Below are 24232 nucleotides of genomic sequence, written 5' to 3'. Positions count from 1 at the left end.
CATTAGCAAGGATATTTAATATGTGGGCATTAAATGCCTTAAAAGTTTTATTTTTTGGAGGGAGAAAAAAAAGCCAGCAGATTGTATATTAAATGCCTTAAAAGTTTTATTTTTTGGAGGGAGGAAAAAAAGCCAGCAGATTGTATATTAATTGTCACAAAATTTCTCTGATCGTAAGTAAATTGCCCTTTAAACTTTTTTCTTTTCTTTACAATTAATTTGTCTTTTGTTTGGTTTTGGTAAGGGCATTTCCCCTCTATTTAAAATGATTACCTTTCCTCCACGAAGTCCAAATTATTTTACCTCCTCCTGCTTAATAGTGTGATTTAGGGTCCAAGTATGTAAGAATATAAGAAGAGCTTGCTAAATCAGGCCAGTGGCCCATCTAGTCCAGCATCCTGTTCTCCCATTGGCCAACCAGATGCCTGTGAGAAACCCACAAGCAGGACCTGAACACAAGACCACGCTCCTCTCTTGCAATTCCCAGCAATTGCTATTCAGAAGCAGTAGAGGTAGAACACAGCAATCAAGGTTAGTGGCCAATGAAAGCTTTTTCTTCCATAAATTTGCCTAATATTTTTTTAAAAAGTTTTTACTGGTGTAAACTCAAAAGTACAGACAAACGAACGAAAATAATCAAAATCACAGAACATACAAACGCCGGCTCCCTCAGCCCGAAGGCAGGGATGAACCCAACACCCCATAGTTGAATTTGACTGGACCTAATCTACCAGGGTTTTTTTCCCTTTCCCTTACCTTAATGCAGAACCAATAGGCAGCAAGCTTTTGTTTTCGGAATGAAACCAGCTTCTCAAGAAGCACTTTTCAGGGGCAAATATATATATATATATATATATATATATATATATATATATGCTTTCGTAGATTTTCACGGGTACAGCAAAACAGGGTTACGAAGCTAATCCAAAAAGAAACACCCCCCAAAAACCAAGACACAGAAGAAAACAATGGCATAGCCCTCCTTCCTTATATCAAGGGCACTACAGATAAAATTAGCAAAATCCTCCATAAACACAATATCAAAACAGCCTTTTGCACCAACCAAAAAATAGCCAATATCCTCAGAAACCCCAAGGATAAAATTCAGTTGGAAAACCAAGGGGTCTATGAAATACCCTGCAAAGTCTGCCCAGCCACGTACATTGGACAAACAAACAGACGAATAAATGCACGGATCGCAGAACACAAGAATGCCGTCAAAAAAGAAGAAAAAACTTCCTCTCTTTTCCAACACATGAAAGAAACAGGACACGAAATTAATTTTGCAGATTCCAAATTGCTCTTTAACATGGAACATCACCACAAGAGAATAATCATGGAAGCCATCGAGATAGAGAAACACCCTCACAACATGAACAAGCGTGACGACACATCCCGCTTGCCAGACATCTGGAAATTAGCCCTCCCCACAAAATCTGACACCAGATCCAGAGGCACACAGAACGCCATCACCAATCAACCACACCAGACCCAAACCCAGACCCTCTCCACAGATAAATTACAGACACCATCCAGTAGCCAAACCAGGGTGGCACCTCCGGATGCTGCACCCCCCTGCAATCCCTACACAGATCTGGCTGGCACAGGCCACAAAACCACAGCTCGCCCCTATACACGAAGCCAAGCCAGAGCACAACCAAGTGCAGTACAGCCATCTTCTCAGAAAAACTCTTCACAAAGTTCAAGAGTTCAAGACACGAAGGCTTTAGCAACTAATCCACACCTAATGACCCACCTAAGTGGGATTCAGGAAATCACTCAAGAAATCACTCAAGATATCCCTCAAGTAATTAAGGAACAAAAGAAGAAAAGGCACACTAGCCTGGGAACCTCCTCTCTGCCCAGAACATTGGAGGCTATACACCACACCTCCTCAACAGTATTTATAGGAACTCAAACACTGAGATCCTGCTCTGTTCCAGTAACAAGAAGCCGAAAGCACCAGCCTGAAGATGACGAGTGAGACCTCGTCGAAACGTCGCCTAGACACCCCAACTTTTACACGGGAAGACACCCGAGGACACCAAAACCTGCATATATATATATATATATATATAAATGCACTAGATCTAGACAGTGTGTGGACTATGTAGAAGAAAACAAGTACAGTGGTATCTCAGGTTAAGTACTTAATTCCTTCCGGAGGTCCGTTCCTAACCTGAAACTGTTCTTAACCTGAGGTACCATTTTAGCTAATGGGGCCTCCTGTTGCTGCTGCGCCACCACCACACGATTTCTGTTCTCATCCTGAAGCAAAGTTCTTAACCTGAGGTACTATTTGTGGGTTAGCAGAGTCTGTAACCTGAAGCGTACGTAACCTGAAGTGTTTGTAATCCGAGGTACCACTGTACTCAATTGATTTCAGAATGAAATGTCACATGTATGCAGTCTTGTGCTGTTGTTTTTAAAGAAACTTTCCCATTTGGGAATACTTTTGTCTTAGATATAGATCTTCCAGGGGCTAATATTTGGGAGTGGGCTTGTAGACATAAATCACAATCCAGTACCAATCACTGCCCCGCCTTCCGTGCCATTGTTGTAACTAAGAAAAGCAAGAGTTGTAGCTGCACACTATATATTCATGTATAGTTTGACACTTGTTTCAATTTATGGGCCACTGCAACTTGAATGCCATTGGATTCAATGGGTGCTAAGCAACCTCACTGAAATGAGTCCTGTTCCCTTAGCAGCTTAGTTCCAGAATATAGGGTCCATCACCATAACTCTTTGGTGGGGAGCAAGATTGCTCCAAAATATCAGTGGAAAGCTGATATTTGATAGATGACTATCAAAAGATTTATTTATTTAAAGCATCTCTTTCACCACCCATCATCAGGAATACCAGGGCAGTTTGCAATAACGCAATACAATTCATATAAAAACAAACATAGGCCATAAAATACATCACAACCTGCAGCAGATCAGTCAACTGCTACCCCAGCTCAGTGTTAACAATGCCTGGGTGAATAGACAGGCTTTTTGCAAGAGCTGAAATCCCAGAAGCTGAGCACTGGGCATGGCCCTGGCCTAGTGGATCTCAAGCAGAACAGCCTTATTCATAGATCTCAGCTAAGAGAAGATGTCCCTTCAAATAACCAGGTGCCCAACTGCTTACTGTAGTGGTGGTGAACCTATGGCATGTGTGCCAGAGGAGGTACTCAGAGGGGGTACTCTGTGAGCACCCGCGCCATCGCCCCAGCACTGAGTTTGCCAGAGTAACAGATTTTTACAGTTCCGTAAGATGGAAACAGCCCTGTGTTTTCTTACTTTTCCAGATAAAGACTAATGTGACGAACTTGATCTTTCCTGCTTACACAGGTTAGATTTAGGAAACCTGGAAATGGAGCAACTGGAATTTCAAGAAACCTCTATCTGGAAAAATAAGTTATATGACCTGTGTGCAACACTTGAGAAGAGAGGAGGAATGACAAAGGACAGCACAGTTAGTTCTGAAAATGTTCCCTTAAAGTCTGGAATTGTCTGCCAAATAATTTTAACTAACAGATGACCTGAGTGCTACTGCAAGCGTTGCTCTCAAACTTACAAAGTATGAGCCAAGGTTCGACAAACTATCAGCATGCGTACAACAGCAAAAATCATATTAATTGTTCAAAAGCATGCCAAACGCAAGCTTTTAACTTTGAATAAAAAGTGGTTTGTATCATTGAAAGCCCTGTTATTTTGGGGGGTTTTTAAGACAAAAGATGTTAATTAGTTAGTTGTTTATTCTAAACTAAAACCTCAGTATTCAGGTTAAATTGCCATGTTGGCACTTTGCGATAAATTAACTCAGTTTTGGGTTGCAGTTTGGGCACTCGGTCTCTAAAAGGTTTGCCATCACTGGCTTACTATATGCCCTAAAAAAAGGTAAAAGACCCCTGACAGTTAAGTCCAGTCGCGAACGACTCTGAGGTTGCAGCCATCATCTCGCTTTACTGGCTGAGGGAGTCAACGTTTGTCCGCAGACAGTTTTTCCGGGTCATATGGCCAGCAGGACTAAACTGCTTCTGTCAAAACCAGAGCAGTTCATGGAAACGCCAATTTACCTTCCCGCCGGAGCGGTACCTATTTATCTACTTGCACTTTGATGTGCTTTTAAACTGCTAGGTTGGCAGGAGCAGGGACTGAGCAACAGAGCTCACCCTGTTGCGGAGATTTGAACCGCCAACCTTCCAGTCAGCAAGCCCTAGGCTCAGTGGTTTAGACCACAGTGCCACCCGCGTCCCTGTATGCCCTACGCAGTTGCAAAGCAAATTGTAGCCAGGCAGGGCAGAACTCAGGTTAGGTGCAGGATGAAGCCAATATGGAATACAGGGCCAATGAAGGCAAGGCATGCACAGTATACAATGCTAATGGGACCAAAAGGGAAGAAAATAAAAGAATATGTGCTTGGTTATTAGTATTTTTTAGTGTGGGGAATTCTTTAGATTCCTCTTTTATGTCTTCTCCTTAAATCTCATCCTTCCATGTTCACCCGTGAGATATGTTACTTCACTGAAGAACTGTGACTATTTCATTCACTCCTGCTGCAGTTAAAAAAATAATTTCCGCAATTAAAAACCGTTTGCGGGGGGGGGGGGGACTGATGGTGTAACTTTAAAAAGTACTGCTAGCAAGGTGTTAATGCATCCAAAGTGCTTTTCCGAAAAACAAGAGTATATTTTGTTTGTGTGTGTGTGTGTTTAAAGTAAAGGCACATTATTTCAGACTAGATTATTTAGATGTTTATCATAAAATATTAACTGCAATAAATGAGTTCGTTGGTTTTATAAAAGTACTGCAAAGAAAGGAAAATCATTTCAGAGAGGTAATGGAGCAGCAAAGTAGTCTGCTCCTCTGATTATTCGTCACATCGGTTTTGTATTCCTTGTCTCAAGAAATGGCATATACGTCAAACATAGCCCTATTCAGAAATGCCCTTTGTGCTTTCACTGAACAAATGCGCATATCAGAAGTGCAGAGATTAGCAGCCAGGGAGAGACAGCCACTAAATTGTGAAATTCCCTTTCCACAGTAGTGTGTCTATCTAATGCCTTCATTGTGCAGCTTCCACAATATGCAGAAAATGCAGGTCTATGCGGAAGGCCCATAGCTCAGTGCTAGAGCATTTGCTGCGCATGCAAAAGGTCCCAGTTTCAATCCCTGGAAAAAGACTGGGAGTTTTCTAGCAATGTTTTCCACAATCCATTTGCTGCAGCTGTGGCTCCATCCTACAAAACAAATATTCTTCCTCTGAATTAGCTTGGAGTGCTGCACATGATGTTCTGCCAGCAGGAGAGGCTTGGAGCCCTTGCGCCTAAGCCATTACAGTGGCTGCATAACCATAGATCTGGGCTGCCTAGTTGCTCCTGTTTGCTTTGACCCACATTCCACTTTAATGGGTACCAAATTTTCTTCCCTGCCTTCAGGGCCTGGAGAACCCTGAGACATTGCAAGCAAAGGGGGAAAGAGCTTATCTCCCTGCGCTGTAAATCTTCTATATTTTGCCTTATTATATGTACAGCCCAATCCTATCCAAGGCTTTAGCTGATGCTCTACTGACATTGACCTTCAAGGCGCTGCTATTTTCCTAAGTGTGAAATTTTCCATATCAGCCAGAGGCATGCGAAATAAAGTGCTTGTCATTCAAGGCTGTCAGCCGCACATGTGACGTCTATATATGGGTTAATAAAACTGTCTATCTTGAACTTTGCTTTTTTTTATTTGGTAGGAAAACAGGCCATTGAAAGGGTTCCGCAAAACTGTCTCTTCTCCCTCTTTAGCAATGGTTTTTCAAAACACCAGGCCATTCTGTCCTGGGCTATGCCAGCATGGGACCAGATCATTTCATTTGCTGCCAGCCAAGAGCAGTGGTGGCACAAGAGGTTGCACTGCTTAAGATGGGTAGTGCCCTCTACGGCCTCCTCTTCTCTGTCCCCAGCTGTTGCTACTGCTCATGTTCTTCCTCTTTCTCCTCTCTCTCTCTCCCTGCCCTGCCTACATTTGCCACATAATAATAATAATAATAGTCCGCCCATCTGGCTGGGTCTCCCCAGCCACTCTGGGTGGCTTCCAACAAAGATTAAAAATACATTAAAATGTCACACATTAAAAAGTTCTCTGATGTCTTCATCAGATATCTTCTAAATGTCTTCTAAATGTCAAGTAGTTGTTTATCTCTGATGGGAGGGCGTTCCACAGGGCGGGCGCCACTACCGAGAAGGCCCTCTGCCTGGTTCCCTGTAGCTTTGCTTCTCGCAGTGAGGGAACTGCCAGAAGACCCTCAGCGCTGGACCTCAGCGTCTGGGCAGAACAATGGGCATGGCACTGCTTGCTCCACCTCCCTTTCCTCCTTGCCTTGCTCTGAGAAAGGGCCAAAGGGATCCTTCCTCAGAGCGAGGCATCCTGGTTGAGGTGGCCAGGAGAGCAACTGCAGAAGCTCTGTTTCAACTAAGTCAAAGTCTAAAGAAGGGGTCGGAAAAGTTTTTGTGGCTTGGGCCAGTTCACAGTCCCACAGATGCCACTGTAGGCCAGAGTGTGCACTGATTCTCTCCCACTACCACCACCAGTACATGGGCTATAGGAAGAGAACAGTTATATTGGCTTTCCATTGGATGTTGTTTATTTTATATATAAGGATTTTTTTCACCACCCTTCAGTCACAATCACAGGGCAGTTTACAGAAAGAATAAAACAATAAAAGCTTTAAGAAAAGAAGCCCTGCGTGTAGTAAACTAAAATCCACAAAATCATAGAAAGATTATAAATGAGTAAGAGAGTAAGCAGGATTAAAATTCCGTCTGAAAAGGGCAAGGTATAAATAAATAAATGCATTTATATATTCAAATGACAGAATGCCCCTCCCCACCCTCAATGCTCTCATTCCATCTTATGTCTGCAAATGGTTTGCCAGCCATTTTGGTTTCATCTGAAATGTTCCCCTGAACCAAAAATGCTGATGTGGAAACAGTTGTTTATCCTCCTTAGACAATTAAACCTCCATGCAGCATTCCAAACAAATAAATTGTTTGTGTCTCCGAACACCCTGGAGGCACGATTATGACACGCTCCCCGGCAGACCTCCCGGTCCCATGCCAAGCTGATTTTCTTTGGTGGCATGAGAAATTTTCCACTTCAAACTTTTTAAAAAGCCCATCACGGTATTTCCAATATCGCTTACATTTAATATTTGTTTGTTTGACAAGGATTAGCATAAAAAGATATTCTCTTTGCAAAAGCATGAGAAAACGGAGTCGACGGGTGCAATCAGGAGAGGCAGATGCAAAAATAAAATAAAATGTATTTCCGATGACAACATGCAAGAAGGAACCGGGAGCTTGCACAATAAATTCCCCATTTTCTTCATGTGGAACACAATGGGGTTGTCCTGGTAATTTCTCTAACTATTAATTATCATGATAATTGCTCACCTGCAGAAATCACTAGGTAACAGACAACCTATAGTTATATCGTACAGTGCAGAGAAGGAAACATGAAAGGATTAATTATAGCATATTATGTGTTCAGTGACATCTTTGTCTACTGGGGGGGAAACTGATCGTGTTTAAAGTTGCTACTTTTCTCCTCTCTTCCTTTTTTTTAAAAAAAAAAATAAAATAATAATAATAATGCTGCAGCTTAATTATGTCTCTTCTGTACTTGTGTGCCCAGTCCAGCTAAAAAAAGGAAATAATTTGATTTTATTAAAAACAACAACGCCGTGATGAAATATATTATATTACATGTTCTCACACTGCAATTCTAAGCATATTTACTCAGAAATAAACGCTGCTGCATTCAGTGGGGCATATTCCCAGGTATTTGTGCCTAAGGCCTCATAGGAAAGGCAGATCAAAACACAGATCAGTCATACCCCCCTGAGCAACACACTTTAAACACTTCCATCCTTACAATTAGGGTGATTAAAGAATGGCAGTGACATGGGCTACATTCCACTCTTGTGTACAGTGGTACCTCGGGTTAAGTACTTAATTCGTTCCGGAGGTCCGTTCTTAACCTGAAACTGTTCTTAACCTGAAGCACCACTTTAGCCAATGGGGTCTCCTGCTGCTGCTGCGCCGCTGGAGCCCGATTTCTGTTCTCATCCTGAAGCAAAGTTCTTAACCCGAGGTACTATTTCTGGGTTAGCGGAGTCTGTAACCTGAAGCGTATGTAACCTGAAGCGTATGTAACCTGAGGTACCACTATATTTGTTGAGTAAAAATTCAAATCTACACAAGTGATTGTGAGTAAATAACAGAGGGAAGTAGTTATTCTACACATGGCAGAATAGTTATTATCTTATAGGTATGACATAAAAGACCTGAATTCCTATTAGTGTCATAGGAAGTCACCTTATACTGACGTCCATCTAGTTTAGTATTATCTACACTAGGGTCCTCCAGGACTACAATTCCCATCATTCTGACATGAATTCTACTCAATATTGATCCAGAGCAGATTCCAACATATAGTTACCGGTAGCTGAGTAAATACTTTAACATGTTGCAGGATTCCCCCCCAAAACAGACCAAAGGCAATTAATATTTCATCCAGCAGAGCTTTACTGCTACTGGAGTTTCACAACTTTGAATGCTACCAGTAGCTTGGTTACTTATAGGTGTTTATTATTTACAGCAGTTACTATATACAAGAACAGAACAGATACGGATCTTGACTAGCTCTCTCTTAACAAACTCCAAATGACTCTCTTCTCTCAGAACACCACACTGACCAACAAACTATCCAGTCAGTAAGGTCATAAGTCATCATGCCTGTGTGAGACCTCAACCAATGGTAGAGGTGTATCCAAGGTCCCATATCTCCAGGCGGAATAACTCCTCTGCTCAGTCATCCTTGGCTTTTGGCCAACGTCTAATTGCTTTGTGTGAAGCTGCACAGAATGGCACATAGTCAAAAATCCCAACAGTTCCATAGATTAACTATGTGCTGCATGCAGAATTTTCTTCTAGCTGTCCCAAATCTACTAACAGACACAGGGGCCATTATGATAAAGCACATGTCTGAGTATCATGTTGAAAGATCAAATGGGCTTCCTCTTCCTGCCACCCAACTCTACTCATTGAGAAAGCTTGAGAAGGGTGAGCTGATTCAAAATCAATCTGAGGAGAGTTCACCCACCATTGTTCTTGGTGATTCTGAATCAAACAATTATTTTTTTAATCATATCTCCGATGAATAAATTATTACCATGAATCTAAATAAAACAACTGAAACTTTACACCAACACCCACCCATCACCCACCCACATATATAAATAAAGTATCTAGAAAATGGAAGTGGATGGACTGTCCTTTTAAACTGATAATGAAGAGCAACCACAAAAGAAGATTTCCATGGCCTGAATGTTCGAGGAAGATAATCATGTATCGATTGCACCGCTTTCCTAAGAGATGCAGTCAATGTATGGCATTTTGCAAAGGAGGTACAAGCCTTTTGTACACATGGTATTTAGCGGAAATCCATTCAAAAACTGCTTGATGAAGCTGGTCTTTAGAGCACCGGGCTGCAGATAAATAATAATCATTATTTCTTTTTTCTTTTTAAAATAAAAAAATGTCACTACCTATGTGAAAAATTCATACTAGGTAGACAGCATTTAATAAGGAGATCAATAATGCTCATTTCAGGGGGTAAAGAATTAGGTTTGGAATATGGTGAAGGAGAGAAAATAATAAAAGAACATCAAATGCTTGATCACAGAAGTGATGACCCATTAGGGGGAATGCAATTTCTGTGTGGCATTTCATGCTGGAGTACATTAGGCAACTTACATCATAAAACACTGTGCAAAGGCAAATTCGGGCACCGTCTGCTCTATGCATTTCAAGTGGTATCATACCACTTTAAAGAGTCTTGGTTTCCCTCAAAGAATCTTGGGAAGTATTGTTTATTAAGGCTGCTGAGAGTTGTTAGGAAACACCTATTCTCCTTGCTGAGCTACACTTCCCAGAGTTCCCTGGGGAGAGCAATTGATGGGATTGACTGTTAAATTTGTAGCTCTGTAATTTGTAGCTCTGTGAGGGGAATAGGAGTCTCCTAGCAATTCTCACCACCCTTAACAAACTACGCTTCCCAGGATTCTCTGGGGGAAGCCATGACTGTTTAAAGTGGCACAGTGCTGCTTTAAATGTATAGTGTAGACAAGGCCTAGGGCAGGCATCCCCAAACTTGGCCCTCCAGATGTTTTTGGGACTACAATTCCCATCATCCCTAGCTATCAGGACCAGTGGTCAGGGATGGTGGGAGTTGTAGTCCCAAAACATCTGAAGGGCCGAGTTAAGGGATGCCTGACCTAAGGGATAGAGCAGGATTTAGGAAAAGCAGAACCATGAGGCACATCCATACACTTGGAGTCTGTATGGATTCCCTCAAAGAATCCTGGGAACTTTGCTGAGGGTGCTGGGAATTGTAGTTCCCTGACAGGGAAGCTGCAGTTCCCAGCATTCTTTCAGGAAAGATGTGTGCCTTAAATGTAGAGAGGAGACTAAGAGGAGTTATGAAAGGAGTTTTGAAAGCCATCTTCAAGCATCTTAAGGGCTGTCACATGGAAGATGGAGCAAGCTTATCTTCTCCTGCTCTGGAGGGTAGGACTCAAACCCAATGGCTTTGAGGGTCAAGAAAGGAGATTCTGACTAAACATATGGAAAAAGCTTTCTGACGGCAAGAGCTGTTCAGCTGTGGAACAGGAGGTTGTGGGCTCCCCATCCATAGCTGTCAACGTTTCCCATTTTTTTAAAGGGAAATTTGCTTATTCCAAATAGGATTCCTCACAAGAAAATGGAAAAGTTGACAGCTACAGCTATGTCCCCATCCTTGGAGGTTTTTAGCAGAGGTTGGATGGTCATCTGTCATGGATGCTTTAGCTGAGATTCCCGCATTGCATGAGGTTGGACTAGATAGCCCTTGGGTCCCTTCCAACTCTATGATTCTGTGACTAGACAGGCCATTGGCCTGGCCCAGCAGCCTCTTCTTATGCTTTTATGTGCAGACAGACACCTGAATAGGGCCGATGAGTCAGCCATCCTCAAACGCTGCTCTGTCGACATTCTGCTATAAAGCTCTTAGAATTCCACAAGTCCTCTCCACAACAAAAGGGGCGCCCCGACGTGCAGAGGAGAGAATAAAACAGAATACCCCTCGACCTTGCAAATGTTACCTTTTCAGCAGTTCATAATGATGGTTTGTGTGGCTAATCCAAACCAGCAGTTGGTAATTTACGAAGTGGGGGTAGCATCGTCATCAAATGCATCATTACCCTGTCCAAATGCTACAGGGGCATCCATGATTCATTTTCTACGTACAGTAGTCATGGAATGAAGAAGACGATGAATGCCAAAGTGGTAGTTAATGCCTGCAATCTTCTCTCCGCAGTATTAATTACCGACGATACCTACGTGCCACAATGTTCATTTGTTTTCCCACTGCGATTTCCCTTATCTGTTGTTCAGCCACAGAGCTGAGCAGCGAAGCAGCCTCCGGGCATTTTTTTCCAATCTGCTTTTTCTTTGCAGCACTGATAGTAAACACAAAGAAGCGGTCCTTTCGGTGCACCCAATGCCCCTTTAAAAGACATTTGCGATTCGGTGGTCCTCATTTGGTCACCTGACAACATGCTATGCATCATTATTGGCTGAAGGTCAAGCTGGATGAGACATCACAGAGATTATGAATGGATTTCCCCGTCTCTTCAAATTTCTCTGAAAAGCAACTTGGGGGAGGGACGGATCAGGACCCAGGGTGGTAGATAAGTGCTTGCTGCTGTCAGTCATGTTGGTTGACCAACCCTCCACCCAGACTAGCTGGTGGTGGTGTTAGGAAAGCATATATGAAAATGTAAATATATTTTGGGATAATGGTTAAGAGATGAGGGTTCAAATCCCCAGTCAGTCATGAAGCTCACTGGCTGACCTTGGGCCTGTCATTATTTCTCAGCCTAACCAACCTTCCAGGGTTGTTGTGAAGACAGTGGCGTAGCGTGGGTTGTCAGCACCCGGGGCAAGGCAAGTAATTTGCGCCCCCTAACCCGTGGATTTTAGCACTGATTTTAGCACTGCGAGTGCGAGCGCCCCCCCCCCCCCAGATGTTGCGCCCGGTGCGGCCGGCCCCCCCGTACCCCCCACGCTACGCCACTGTGTGAAGATAACATTGGGAGTAGGGAAGAACCATGTATATGACATTATGCTCCTTGGAAAAGGTGGGGAACAAATGTAATAATAAAATAATAAACAAATAGCTGTGGGACTTTTGGCTCAGGAAAAGGGGCTAGCTCTCACTGTAAATGCCATGGTCCCAATTCACTTGCTTCCTGCCACAGTGGCTTGAGATGGGAGATTTGTGATAGGATCTCTGACGTATTTACAATGAAAGGACTTTTTTGATGCTTTTGCTGCAAAGGATGAACATGTCCACCTCTTTGGTGATTGTTTACAATGAAAGCACGATGGGGGGGGGGGGGAATAGGGGAGGTAATGTATTTTGGAGCTTGTCCCACTTACAATGCCAATTCCTACATTTAGACAATGGTAGGGAAGGTGGGTAGACCACAGGAATATAGGAAGATGGTCATTTGTTTGTTTGTTTGTTTGATGCCCATCTGTCTGTGTTACCCCAGCCACTCTGGGCAGCTTCCAACAAACACAGTAAAACATCAAACACTAAAATCTTGGGCTGCCTTCAGATGTCTTCTAGAAGATAGTTGTTTATTTCCTTGACATCTGACGGGAGGGCGTTCCACAGGGCGGGTGCCACCACCAAGAAGGCCCTGTGCCTGGTTCTCTGCAGTGCTTTTTTCCCTAGAAAAAGTGGTGCCAGAATTCACCATGAGCCCCTCCCTTGTTCTCTTATAATGGCGCCCGCCTGAGAGGTGCTGAAACTGAGTTTCTGCAAGATCTTGCTGGGGAGGGGGGGACCCTGGTTCTCTGTAACCTCACTTCTCGCAATGAGGGAACCGCCAGAAAGCCCTCGGAGCTGGACCTCAATGTCCGGATTGAACAATGGAAACGCTTCTTCAGGTATGCAGGGCTGAAGCCTTTCAGCCTTATAGGGAGTTAGGCCCTTGGTCTATCTAGCTCAGAGTTGTCTACACGGACTGGCAGCAGCTGTCTGGGGTTTGAGATGGGAGACATACCCAGCCCAACCTGGAGATGTCAGGGATTGAACCCGAAGCTATCTGCATGAAGAGCAGAGGCGCCACCACTCAGCTACGGCCCTTTCCCATCCCTTTGGTGGGTCTTCTTGGAACTGTGGCAAATTCATGATAGGCCCAAGGGCATCCTGTCAGTGATATGCCTGATCAGAGTTCGAGCTTCTGGTGTGACCCAAATTTCCTTCTCCGCTTCCTGCCCCAAATGAACTTGAGGAATTCATTTTGTTCAGTGCTTAATAACGGCTCCAGTTTTAACAAAACCTCCAGATATCAGCTTTCTTGCCAGGGCACTGTTAATAGCAGGTGAAGCAATTTATTTGGCATCATACCTGCACAAGATTCCCTACAGTATGTGGAAATTGAAAAATGAATTAAAATAAAGACACCTTCCTTCATATCCTCCCCTCCCCCACCTTTCCTATGTGGTGAATACCAAGCTGAGCAAATACATGATTAGCCTGGTGCAAATTTAAGTGATTACTTAATAAGGAAGCCCTGGGTCTTCAAAGATCGTGGCGGGCTTATAATTATAATTTAGTTTGAATTCCAAGCCTCCCCTGAGTTCCAGGTGCGTTCCTGCTTCATCCTTGTGATATAGCATGGACCATATTACAGAACTCTGATTTGAAAGCAGAGGCACCGTGGGGGGGGGCTGCAGAATTATTGCTATAATGCTGTAATGAAGGCAGCTCCCTCGGAAGGGGATTATCAGAAAGAGCAGGGCAAGACACAATCCAGAGACGGCAAGAGGGGCATCAGTTGCCTAATCCCATCGCCAGGTGTGCAGCTTACTCAGAGGTGAGAACAGCAAATAGTTCAAACAGATACGCTAATACAATGGACCAGAATCACCCTAGTCCTGGGATATAGATCACCCTGTGGCATGAGGGCACGCTGAATTTTTCAACTTTAAAATTACAAAAATGAGGGGTGCTAAAAAGTTGTAGAATCATAGAATCATAGAGTTGGAAGAGACCACAAGGGCCATCGAGTCCAACCCCCTGCAAGATGACTTGTAAGATGACTTGTGAATTCAAAGTACATTCTGGTTAAATGAATATAATTTAGTTTAGCTTGGTAAGGAAAACGTGTGTAAAATTGCACAGAAATCGTTAAAGATTATGGCTGAGGACTTGCAGTTATATTCCATATTCATATTACTATTTATTACTTCTTCTTCTTCTTCTTGTTATTAACATTCTTATTATTATTTATCATTACCTGACATTCTCAGAAGGGAAAATACTTTGGTTTTCCAAAAGCTGTTGATGTGCTTCTTCATCAAACGTAGACTTATCAGGCTAAATAGCAGAATTTAATTCCTCACACCCAAAAACATTTTTAACACCCCTCGCTGAAGAAAATTTCCAAAAAATAAGTTTTACTCCGTTAAATGACACACCCTACTACAGTAAATAGCATGGGTGCACAATCAATTACCATTATTTAATATAAGTTCACATATTGTGAACCACCCTGAGACCCCCAGGTATAGGGTGGTATATAAATTCAATAAAGCAGCAGCAGCAGCAGCACATGACAATTTACAAGCAACATATAAAATGAGGAAGAGCCATAGCTCAGTGCTAGATCATCTGCCTTGCATGCTGAAGGTCTCAGGTTTAATCCCTGGCATCTCCTGGTAGGGCTGGGAGAGACCCTGTTCCTGCATTGCAGGGGGTTGGACTAGATGACCCTTGGATCCCTTCCAACTCTATGGTTCTATGAAGCCCTGGAGAGTCGCTGCCAGTCAGTGTAGACAGTACTGAGATAGATGGACCAAAGGCCGGTTTCAGTATAAGACATACAGTGGTGCCTCGCAAGACGAAAAGAATCCGTTCCGCGAGTCTCATCGTCTTGCGGTTTTTTCCGTCTTGCGAAGCAAGTCCATTAGCGGATTAGCGCTATTAGCGCTATTAGCGGTTTAGCGGCTATTAAAGGCTTAAGGGATTAGCGGCTATTAAGGGATTAGCAGCTATTAAGGGATTAGAGGCTATTAAGGGATTAGCGGCTATTAAGGGATTAGAGGATTAGCTGCTAAAAGGCTATTAGCGTCTTAGTGGATCAGCTGATAAGCAGCTTAGATCAGCTGTTCAGCGGCTTAGAGAACAGCTGTTAAGCGGCTTAGGGGCTGGGGGAAAAGGGGGGGAGGGGGAAAAAACCCGCAGAACTCGCAAGACATTTTCGTCTTGCGAAGCAAGCCCATAGCAAATTCGTTTTGCGAAGCACCTCCAAAACGGAAAACCCTTTCGTCTAGCTGGTTTTCCGTCTTGCGAGGCATTCGTCTTGCGGGGCACCACTGTATTCCTATGTAACAGTTTTTTAAATGGTACAAAATGAACACATGAATAATCATAGTTTAGAGGTCCCGGGCCCTAAGGAAGTCAGATTATCCTCTACCAGAGCCAGGGCTTTCTCAGTGATGGCTCTGACCTGGTGGAATGCTCTGTCCCATGAGACCAGGGCCCTGCAGGATTTAACTTCCTTCCGCAGGGCCTGTAAGACAGAACTATTCCGCCTGGCTTTCAATTTGAACCTAGCCTGATCTTTTGTTCCCCTTCCTCCCCCCTCCCCTTTTTGTGAAGATTGTCCGCTCTGGGATCCCAAAGCTGGTTCTCCCCTGGTCTCCTCGGTGGCCCAAGTGGGACTAATTTAGTCAGCTAGCCCTGGTGATCATCTAATGTTTATTGGATGGATTTCCCCCCTAAATTGACTTTTGATTCTTGATTTTATTGTTATTTATGCTTTATATCATATTTTATCCTGGTGATTTTTTTGGTAGCATCAATTAAGTGTTTTAAATTTGTTGTTAGCTGCCCTGAACCCGGTTTCCTGAACCGGGAAGGGCAGGGTATAAATAAAAATTTATCATCATCATTATTATTATAAGACAGAGATCTTTCCACCCAGCTGGAAAAAGTTGCTTCTGGGAAGTCCAGACAGTGGGTGACCCTCATACCTTTTCCTTCTGCTGGCAGGTGAAGACCTTCTTATTCCCAGCGACTTTTGGGAAAGGACTGCTTTTAATGAAAGGACTGGTGCTGTGCTGCTTTTATTGGAATTATCAGTATGTTTAAATAGATCTCTCCCATATATATATAATTTCGATTTTCAAATTTTTAAAATTATTGTTTGGTGCCCCTATGTTTTTAGTTGTTCCCATTTCATCTGTAAGCCATCTTGAGTCCCTGTCAGGGAAAAGGGTGGGGGATATAAACAAATATATAACAATCATGGTGGTGGTGATAATAATATCTAATGAAACAAAGGTTGGACCAGGGAATAAACAAATCACTTTTGATATTATCTTAGAGGAAAATGTCTGCAGTGCCTTGGCAATGCATGCTTTGGCTGCAGTTCTATACACATTTACCTGGGAGTAAATCTCATTGAATTCAGCGAGGTTTGCCGCTGATACTATAGGATTGTATATTTTTTTTAAAAAATTGTAATAGGTAAAGCCAAGAGATAAATTTTGTTGTAGGAGGCATAACAGAGGTTATCCTTTTTAACCCTTGTTAAATCCTTCCAGCCAACCAAACAGGCTAGAGCTATATTTCAATATTTACCCCTTGCATGAGAAAATATGGCATTACATCTAATCAAATTGGCCAGAGCTGAAGATGCCACATTAAATGTTTGCTCTTCAGCTGTGGAGTTCATTCATTCTGTCACTCTAATTCTTGAACCCAATTTGAAAATAGTTTGCATTATGTGCTATCTCGGAGCTTGATGTGTTTGCCCAATAAACATGGGTTAAATGACCTTCTCCCTGAATGTCACATTGTCACACACACAAAAGTAATTAAGGTGAGGTTAATATGCTTGGGGTGTGTGTGTAAAAAGAGTGAGGAACAATTCCCTTTATTTCTGAAGATTGGAGATGAGCATGAATTGTTATGTAGCCAAAACAGCACCATCTATGCACAAGGAAGAGGTGTGAGCAGATTTTGGGAAACTCCCAAACCGATAAAGAAATACAAAGCCTTAACTGCCTAAATATAGTCCACTGGCCAAGAGTCCAAATGGTTTTACCTTGACGTAAAACACAGCAGAACCTAATCCCACAATTCTTCCAGGCTGGTGTATCAGCTAATGATGGCCCTAACACGTCATATTTCTGAATTATCCCCCATATCAAAAGCTCCTTGCATGTAGCAAACTAACCTATCAAGGACAAGGCAAGAGTAATCTTTGCAAAGTCCGGTTTCATTCAAGGCAGAGCAATGAAAGGTCAAAAAAAGAAAAAAAGGAATCAAAGTTCCTTTCAAAGTTCCAAAGTTCCATTCCCAGTACGTTTCCGAGCACAACTGAAAAGTGTTGGTGCTGACCTTTAAAGCCCTAAATGGCCTTGATCCTGTATACCTAAAGGAGCGTCTCCACCCCCATCGTTCTGCCCAGACACTGAGGTCCAGTGCCGAGGGCCTTCTGGCGGTTCCCTCCCTGCGAGAAGTGAGGTTACAGGGAACCAGGCGGAGGGCCTTCTCGATGGTGGCACCCCCCTGTGGAACGCCCTCTCAGCAGATGTCAAGGCAATAAGCAACTATCAAAATTTTAAAAGACATCTGAAGGCAGCCCTGTTTAGGGAATTTTTTAATGTTTAATGCTGTATTGTGTTTTTAATATTTAATATTGGGAGCCGCCCAGAGTGGCTGGGGAAAAAAATTATTATTATTATTATTATTATTATTATTATTATTATTATTATTATTATTATCATCATGGCATCACCAATTTGATGTTTAAACTCTTATGTTTCAGGAGACAGGAAACCCTTCTCTGCCCCAGACTCAGGAGAGGGGCTGCCTGTCAGAGTAGACAACACTGGGCATGGGGTACAAATTGTCGAACCTGGTGTAGGGCAAATCCCTAAGCCCTTATTGCAGATGATGCCATTGTGCCTTAAGGTAAAGGTAAAGGTAAAGGACCCCTGGACAGTTGTTGTTGTTGTTGTTTAGTCATTTAGTAGTGTCCGACTCTTTGTGACCCCATGGACCAGAACATGCCAGGCACTCCTGTCTTCCACTGCCTCCCGCAGTTTGATCAAGCTCATGTTGGTAGCTTTGGGAACACTGTCCAACCATCTCATCCTCTGTCGTCCCCTTCTCCTTGTGCCCTCAGTCTTTCCCAACATCAAGGTCTTTTCCATGGAGTCTTCTCATGAGGTGGCCAAAGTATTGGAGCCTCAGCTTCAGGATCTGTCCTTCCAGTGAGCACTCAGGGCTGATTCCCTTAAGAATGGAGAGGTTTGATCTTCTTGTAGTCCATGGGACTCTCAAGAGTCTCCTCCAGCACCATTCAAAAGCATCAATTCTTCGGCGATCAGCCTTCTTTATGGCCCAGGTCTCACTTCCATACATCACTACTGGGAAGACCATAGCTTTAACCATAGCTTTAACTGGACGGTTAAGCCCAGTCAAAGGCTACTATGGGGTGCCGTGCTCCTCTCACTTCAGGCCGAGGGAGACGGTGCTTGTCCACAGACAGCTTTCTGGGTCATGTGGCCAGCATGACTAAACCGCTTCTGGTGCAACTGAAAACCGTGACAGAAACCAGAGCACACAGAAATGCTATTTACCTTCCTGCCGCAGCGGTACCTATTTATTTACTAGCACGGGTGTGCTTTTGAACTGCTAGGTGTGCCCTATGCAAATCCCCTTCTCATGGCCACTGAATCAGCAACAAAGCTGGCACAGAACTGAAACAGAGAGCTGCACTTCCATTTCCTTTGTGTAGCTCTCCATAGCCCTTTTGTGTGTGGAGACCCTTTTGTGTTGCATCTGCTTTCTTCCTTTCTCTCTCCCTCTTTCTCTTCTCCATTTCCAGGACGCCTCCCTATTGAAACACTCTGGGAACATTTCCGTGCGAACCATTTCAGGGCCGAGATAAATGGCGGCCTGGATGCTGACGCAGCAAAGGCGCGCCCAAGCGTTAGCCCTGTTAAATGGTTTCTGAGCCGGCGGAGCATAGCCGTGCCGCGATAAAAGAAGCACTCCCTGATGGATTGTTAGCGGCGCCCTAACTCTTTACAGGACGATAATATTGACTTCGCATTAGATAAACATGAATCTTCTAAACAAGAAGAGAATGCCTTCGGATTGGTCTCCGAGTTGCGTCTCGCCGTTAAAAGGCAGCAGGACACAGTCGGCAGAGTTTAATTTTAACTGTAATTACCTTTCCCAGTGATGTGCGGAAAGGTAACAAATGAAGCGCGGTGCTGTAACGCAGGGCTCTAAGCCGAGAACCGGGAAGGTCAGGCCCTTCGGCGAGACAATTTTCCTTTTTAAGGAAATTCATTAGCGCCTATCCATCGACATTAAAGAGCCTCTGGGCTTTCAAAGAGGGCGACAATTGGAGCTGAGCTCAGCAAGGTGTTTATGGAGGGAAGAGGGCAGCAGGTACTTGAACTCAGGGTCGTGTTGTGGCACAGAAACGGGGCAAAAGGGAAGGAACAAAAGCGTGTCCATTGTACTTCCAGACCATTGTGTTCCTGGAGAAAGCAAAGCACATCCCTGACAGCCTCCAGCAGTATTTCATGTATATGTGCCAAGTCAATGGTTGAGGCTGGCGTTAGCACTCAGCATCCTTGGGCATCTGCCAGGATGAAAGATCTGGAGAGAAGCCAAAGGAATTCCACAACCACCCTCCACCATTTATTCATTAGTGTTTGTATTTTACCTTTCCTCTGTAGAGCTCAAGGTGGTGTATGCAGGGCTCCAAGGAGTTGCACACACTTTGCAGAGTTCGAGCTGCTTCAAGGAGGTTGCTGCATCAAGCACCTTCAAACAATGTGTCAGAGACCAGCAGGATGAAGAGGAGGCAGAAGCTGGGGAACCCCCAAGGGAACCCCCAGAGGAGGAAGGTTCAGAGCCTGGGGTTTGGTGGTGGGACACTGAGGAGAGGGCAGAGGCAGAAGATTGAGAGGAGGGGCTGGGTGCTGAGGGGAAAACAGGTTTAGTGAGCAGGGAGAGCCCGTGACAGGGAGCAGTTCAGACTCCGACGCTGAAGCAGAGGTGGGGGCTCAAGAGGCTGCTGCAGAATAAAAGGATTCGCCCCCTCCTGCTGAGACAAACTTCCCTCTTCGCTGATCTCCAAGAACATGCAGAAGAATGAGGGCAGAGCAGGTGCACAAATGCAGTTTGAGACTGCTTGGGAAACATCTAGGAGAGAGGGAGACTTTGGAAGGGTGAAAGGCAGGGACCTCCAGTCCTGGCAACTGCTCCACAGGGGCAAGACCTACTGGGAAGTGTTGCTGAGTTGTATGCCGTTTCCTTGAATAAAGAGTTGACTTCACTGACAAGAGAGCCCTGTTACTTTCATGCTGACCTGCGTCTGACTCCAGCCCTGACACAATGTTCCAACCAAACATCATTCAGAGTGAAGTCCTTCCATCCATATGTCTTGTTGCTGCTGTATCACATGCACAACCCCCAGACTAGACTTTGCTAGCCTGGTGCTCTGCAGATGATGATGATTACTATTGCACTGATATCCCACCTTTTCTCCAAAGAGCTCAAGGTTGCAGAGTACGTAGTTGTCTTCCCCGCCATTTTACCCTCACAACAACCCAGTGATGTAGGTTGGGCCGAGAAACTGCGACTGGCCCAAGGTCACCCAGGGAACTGTATGGCCGAGAGGGGATTCAGTCCCTGGCCTCGTGGGTCCTAGTCTAACGTTCTCGCCACTACATCGCATGGGTGTTTGGGAGTTGGCAACAGGTTGGTCAGGGCCTTCGGGCCACTAAGGGGCTGATGGGAGTTGTAGTCCAGAACTTTTGGAAGGCCCCAGGTGGGGGAAGGCTGCTTTAGGCCATCTCTAACCAGCATGGAAGCAATCCTGGAAACAGCAGCATATGAGAACATTTCAAAGAGGACTGAGATCAATTGAAGAGAACGTGGCAGAATATCATAATGAGGCTCTGTTAAACCCAGTGGGGCAAGATGGCGAGGGACAAAACAGAACAGCACAAGTATTATCCTTCCCCAGCGGCCATGCTAGAGGCAGCACACAATTCTTCACAGGCATCAATTAATTAAAGCTTCCAACACCCTTGGGAAGGGAGGATTATTAAAGCACACCAAGAGGCACAGCAAAGTGCATACAACAATCACATCGCTTTGTTATTAAATATTGATTTATGTATTGAACTCTGCATTGGTCAGAGGGGAGAAAAATCCCTGAGTCCTGCCATCTCCATAATACGAATAGTGGGTTGTTGTTTTTCCCCATCATTGGTATATGGGGAGAGGGCTCGATCCTCAGCTGTTTTCACATTCAGAGTCCCACTAAATGAAGGCAAGAGTTTACACCAGATGGGCGAGGGACCCCTTCCTTAATTATTTTCCAGGTGGCATCCACATGCTGCAGCTGCCTGATATTTAAACAGGAGGAGAAAAGAGAATCAGATGTGCAGGTTGGGAAAAATACCAGCTTCAGATATTACAGGTAAAAGATCCAAGTGTGAAGAATTATGAGCAATTATCTATCTCACATATCCTGCTTGGAACTGGGACTCAAGCCGTACAGTCATCAGAAAAACATGGTGCTACTTTTACTTTGACAACAAGTGTGAGTTTGTGATTTTGCATGTTCCCTCGTTGTTGCTTTAGTTCTGAAAGAAGGGGCTAGGCTGGAATCCTTTTCAATGCTCTGCCAGCCTCCATTGCTGTGGGCAGTGTAGAATCATAGAACTGAAGAGGTGGTTGTTGTTGTTGTTTAGTCGTTTAGTCGTGTCCGACTCTTCGTGACCCCATGGACCAGAGCACGCCAGGCACTTCTGTCTTCCACTGCCTCCCGCAGTTTGGTCAGACTCATGTTTGTAGCTTCGAAGACACTATCCAACCATCTCGTCCTCTGTCGTCCCCTTCTCCTTGTGCCCTCCATCTTTCCCAACATCAGGGTCTTTTCCAGGGAGTCTTCTCTTCTCATGAGGTGGCCAAAGTATTGGAGCCTCAGCTTCACGATCTGTCCTTCCAGTGAGCACTCAGGGCTGATTTCCTTCAGAATGGAGAGGTTTGATCTTCTTGCAGTCCATGGGACTCTCAAGAGTCTCCTCCAGCACCATAATTCAAAAGCATCAATTCTTCGGCGATCAGCCTTCTTTATGGTCCAGCTCTCACTTCCATACATCACTACTGGGAATACCATAGCTTTTACTATACGGACCTTTGTTGGCAAGGTGATGTCTCTACTTTTTAAGATGCTGTCTAGGTTGGTCATTGCTTTCCTCCCAAGAAGCAGGCGTCTCTTAATTTCGTGGCTGCTATCACCGTCTGCAGTGATCATGGAGCCCAAGAAAGTAAAATCTCTCTCTGCCTCCATTTCTTCTCCTTCTATTTGCCAGGAGGTGATGGGCCCAGTGGCCATGATCTTCGTTTTTTTGATGTTGAGCTTCAGACCATATTTTGCGCTCTCCTCTTTCACCCTCAATAAAAGGTTCTTTAATTCCTCCTCACTTTGTGCCATCAAGGTTGTGTCATCTGCATATCTGAGGTTGTTGATATTTCTTCCAGCAATCTTAATTCCGGCTAGGGATTCATCCAGCCCAGCCTTTCGCATGATGAATTCTGCATATAAGTTAAATAAGCAGGGAGAAGAGGTGGAAGTGATGGCAAAGGGTCATCTGGCGAGATGCATTGCATTTCTCTTGAAACAGTAGCTATTTCTGGATTTGTATCTATATGTGAAAATTACCATATGCAAATTTTACACAATTGTGACCTGTTTGGTGATGTGTCTGCACTTCTTTTTGTTTTGCCAGTGCACAAGGGAGAGACAGTGTTTTGTAATGGCTGGAGCAAATGCTCACCTGCCCATGAAGCTCAATGTGGGAACTTGGGCCCTCACAGAAAAAGGGAAGAGGGCAGAACTACATACCTTGAGCTCCTTAGATAAGAGGTGGAATATAAATCTAATAAAATAAAATAAAATGTGGTCACTGTGGTGTAGAACCCATAACGTCAGAAAAACTCTTGCAGTGAGGTTGGAAACCAGTGCTGGGAATTACCTGGTGTGTCTTGGTCTCTCACTGTGATTATTAAAGTTTCTAACTGGTAAGAAGACTCCTTTTCCTTTGTCCTGGTTATATATATATATATATATATGTGTGTGTGTGTGTGTGTGTGTGTGTGTGTATATGTATATATATTTATATATATATATATATATACATTTTATTAAATTTTCCAACAATAACAAGAATAAAACAATACGAATAAAAAATAAAAAATAAAGCAAAACAAATTGACTTCCCCCTAGTCCCTTCCTTGGTTCCATTGTTTGTCAACATACCGCATGTCCATTTTAAAACTATAAACCATTTAAATACTTATTGTCCACTCATAGTTTCAGTACAAGTAGTTTTAAAACCCTGCTAATGTATTAACCTGTGTACATTGCTTCTGTATTCAGGATCACAATACCTCAAGGGCCACCTCTCCCCATATAAACTGACCCTGGTCCCTGCAATCAGCATCTGAGGCTCTTCTTCATATGCCTCCTCCATGAGAGGTCTGGAGGGTGGCAACACGAGAACGGGCCTTTTAGCAGCGTTGCATGAGCTGAAAGGAATGAGCTCCCTTGGTTTGGAGTCGATGGAGCTCGTTCCTCCCTCTGTGTGCCAGGCACATGGAGGTAGAAATAAGATCTATGGGGTCCACAAAGCATAGTGGTCAATGAAGCTCGTTCCTTCCTCGGCTAAAGGCCCCCCCAAATGTGCTCCCTTGGCGTGGGGCAGCACCGCCGCCTCTGACGCTTCCACCCCGGGTCACGCCTGAAGTTGCTGCTGCTGCTACACAAACCCCAGCCCCAAATGCCAGGCCAGGAATAGCTTCACTCAATGAGGGAACTATCGTAGGGGCACCTGGTTGCGGCCTCTCCAGAAATGTGCCCAAGGCAATGCCCCCCCAGCCCCTCCCCCATGCTATGCCACCGGGGCCTTTTCTCCAGTGGCTCCCCACTTGTGGGATGCTCTCCCCTGAGGGGCTCGCCTGGCACCTTCATTACATATCTTTAGGCACCAGGCAAAAATGTTGCCCTTCATCGAGGCCTTTCACTGATAAACAT

Source organism: Podarcis tiliguerta (assembly GCF_965153285.1).
Source record: "Podarcis tiliguerta genome assembly, chromosome: 12".
Classification (NCBI taxonomy): Eukaryota; Metazoa; Chordata; class Lepidosauria; order Squamata; family Lacertidae; genus Podarcis; species Podarcis tiliguerta.
Note: the sequence above shows the minus strand (reverse complement) of the source record.